Source organism: Pipistrellus kuhlii, unplaced genomic scaffold (assembly GCF_014108245.1).
Source record: "Pipistrellus kuhlii isolate mPipKuh1 unplaced genomic scaffold, mPipKuh1.p scaffold_m20_p_15, whole genome shotgun sequence".
NCBI classification, from domain to species: Eukaryota; Metazoa; Chordata; class Mammalia; order Chiroptera; family Vespertilionidae; genus Pipistrellus; species Pipistrellus kuhlii.
The window spans coordinates 2,086,705-2,089,879 of record NW_023425460.1 but is presented as its reverse complement, the minus strand read 5'-3'; the positions used below and the strand labels follow the sequence as shown (position 1 = coordinate 2,089,879).

General features: G+C 40.4%; 1 pseudogene; it reads right to left on the bottom strand.

The window, feature by feature from the left end:
• Positions 1 to 257: 257 nt before the first annotated feature.
• On the bottom strand, positions 258 to 1,936 carry LOC118718895 (annotated as a pseudogene).
• Between the last annotated feature and the right edge of the window lie 1,239 nt (positions 1,937 to 3,175).

Below are 3,175 nucleotides of genomic sequence, written 5' to 3'. Positions count from 1 at the left end.
GTGTGTGTGTCTCATAGGTGATTATGTCCATATCACTTACAAAGCTTCACCAAAATCTGGTCTAGAGAACAGTTTGCGAGAGAAAGAAAAATCTTGGGGAAAATTCAGCAGTGGCACAGCAGAACTCTCAAGGTAGAGAGCTGACAAAATGTGGAATTGGCAAGATACAGAGAGAGGTTTGTCAATGGGCAGACAGCAGAGAAGGTGGTGTGAAGTAGGCGTCATGTCATTTTCCCTCACAGTCCTGTGCAGGGTCATCAGGAGAGCCCTGAGTATTTCCCTGGCACCCATTTCAGAACGTTTCCAATTGCAGAGGCCTTACCCACATCTCTTAGGGAAATGGACCCATCTGAGGGATGTCTGTAAAGGTCTCAAGGCAGATGGGTCCTGCTGTCCTTATTTGAGCAATGCAGACTTGACCTTGTTTCACAAAACTGGGTCGAGTCTTACTTTTTTCTTCTGATTTTTCTCTACCAAGCAAATTAAGGTTGTTACTTAGACTTCCTCAATACAGATATGAATCTGCAGCACCGCATCACCTGGGTAGATAATAGATTTGTGCTCTATAGTCATTATCTGGGCATCACATGTATGTCCAGAGATTTTGAGTTTTTCACCTGGGGCTACAGAGTCAGTCTCTCCATCCTCAGAAAGGATTCCAAGAACTTCCATCTGTGCTTGTTTGGCATCATCACAGCTGCTGGCCTTTACAGGTGCATCCCGACTCCACCTCTCCCAGGACCACAGTGCCTGTGTCCTGTATTGATCCACAGTTGGTAACCTGATTGGTCTATCAACTGATCTATTGAAGGTTGGCGAATTATCCAGATATGGAATAAATGGTAATCCCATGTACCGAGGACAGGTGTCTGATTCCTTTTTAAGATTTGCTCAAGTCACTCCTGGGCAAGGCATAAAGCGAATGTTCAGTTTTGGATTGAAGCCAACTTTTCTCATCTTCATATCTCTCATTGCTCCAATTCACTGTTGGGTCACCCATTTCATTAGTAAGCACAATTAAGTGTTTTACACCTGCTGTCTTTGCCAGCATCCTGTGTTCTCTTGTCTGCCCTCCTTTTTTCAAGTCCAAGTTCAGACTCCCTTTCCTGGCAGAGATGACCAGTACAGCCAGCCCAGGCTCAGGAGCATCACCTCATATTTGAGGCAGAACTCCTATGGCTAGGGCATTGGGAATTGTGAAATGCTTTTCTGTTTCAGAATAGTTATAACCCACTTCTACTGTTTCACCCCTGTTCTTTCTGCTCAATCTGTGTCTAAGTCCCAAGACAATTCCAAGTTTCTGTTTTTCTCTTTAGCTTCTTTTACATATTTCTCAGGTGTCCTTTTGTCAACCATTGTAGGCAGAGGCACTCTCTGTCCCTCAGGTCTGATCTGCCAGCATGTGCCCAGTGAATGCCATACTTGTTTGCTCCTTTTTAGGACCCCCTGGTCGGCAAATGCAGGTGTAGGTTTCCCCTTCCTCTTCCACACTTGCCAACACTTGTTATTCCTGTTTGTGTTGAAGTGATATCTCATTGTGGTTTTGTATTGCATTTTCCTGGTGATTAGTGATGTTGAGGGTCTTTTCATGTACCTGTTGGTATGTGTTCTTTGGAAATCTGTAGTCAGATCCTCTGCCTGTTTTAAATCAGATTGTTTTGTTGTTGTTGTTCTTAAATTGTATGAGCCCTTAATATTTTTTTGGATATTAAACCCATATTTAGTATGTGATTTGGACATATTTTCTCTCATTTGGTAAGTTGCCTTTTCATTTTGTTGATGATTTTCTTTGCTGTGAAGGAGTTTTAGTTTGATGTAGGCCTACTTGTTTATTTTTTTCTTTTGTTGCCTTTGATATTGCTGTCAAACCTGAAGAATCTTTTTCAAGACCAATGTCAGTTTCATTTTCATTCATGTCACTGTCTAGTTTCCCCATCATCACTCATTGAAGAAACTGTTCTTTCCTCATTGCATTTTCTTCGGAGCTGGTGTGTGTTTTTGTTTGTTTGTTTTGTTTTTTGTTTGTTTGTTTGTGTGTGTGTGTGTGTGTGTTTTAACATATCTGTTCTCTCTGGAATTGTTGGAAGTGCCTCCTAAAAGAAATAAAGCATGATATAATTGTTAAACATAAGTATTTATTGAGCTCCTATGGGTCAGGCATTATTCTATGTAACTTTTCATGTATTATCTCATGTAATCCTCACATAAGTCCTATAAACCACAGAGAATTAAATGTCTTGCCTGGGATCATAATGCAAGCAAGAAAGATCTGGACTTGGCTGGACGAATTGCCTAATGTGGATAAGTCTTGGGGATGACATATAAAGGTGAGTGGAGCTGATCTACAACCTGACAGAAGGAGCAAGAAGGTTGTAAGTTCTGGGAGGAGATCTCTCTTCTGGGCAGCAGTGGGAAACCAGAGATGAATGAAGAGGAGAAGAGGAGCTTAGATATGGCAGGATGGGAGAGCAAGGCAGTGTGAGTTCTGTGTAAATGAAGAGAATAGATTCTCTTGCAAGCTTTTGGGGTTCTCTAATGCATAAGGAGGTCATGGAGGAACTGTTCTATTTTCTTTAAGTTAAGCTTATTTCTCATTTTGGTGTCTTAAGTTTCTTTCTAGACTCTACATTGGCATCATCATATGGTTTGACACACTCCCTTTCAGATGGGTTCAACAGTGCAGTAGTTAGCATTGCCTTAAAACATGAAAGAGAACATATGAAAATTCTCACGTGGGTTCTGTGAAAAGTATGACAGTTGATTAATGCAACACCAGATTAATGTGTCACAAGATTTTGAAGGCACTGCTTTGAAACATGTCATTTCTCTTGACAGACTTTTCTAGATGTTCTCAGGAAAGATCTTGGTGAATTGATTATTGGGAGCTCAGTATAGATTTGAGAATATTACTGTGTGGAAAAAAAGCCAGGGAACAAATCATGTCTTTACTCTTTATCAGCTGTGTGACACTGAGTAAATAATGTAATTTTCTGAACCGCAGTGTTTTATCTGTGAGTTGAATGGGGAGTATAAGGTGGGAGATGCCAGTGAAGTGAGTTAAAGCCAGAGAAATAAAGACATTATTTGCCATATTTCAGTTTTCCTCAAAATGTAGACACAGAACAAATCTTATTTTTTAAATAGGAAAGTCATATAATCAACCAAACTTGTGTTT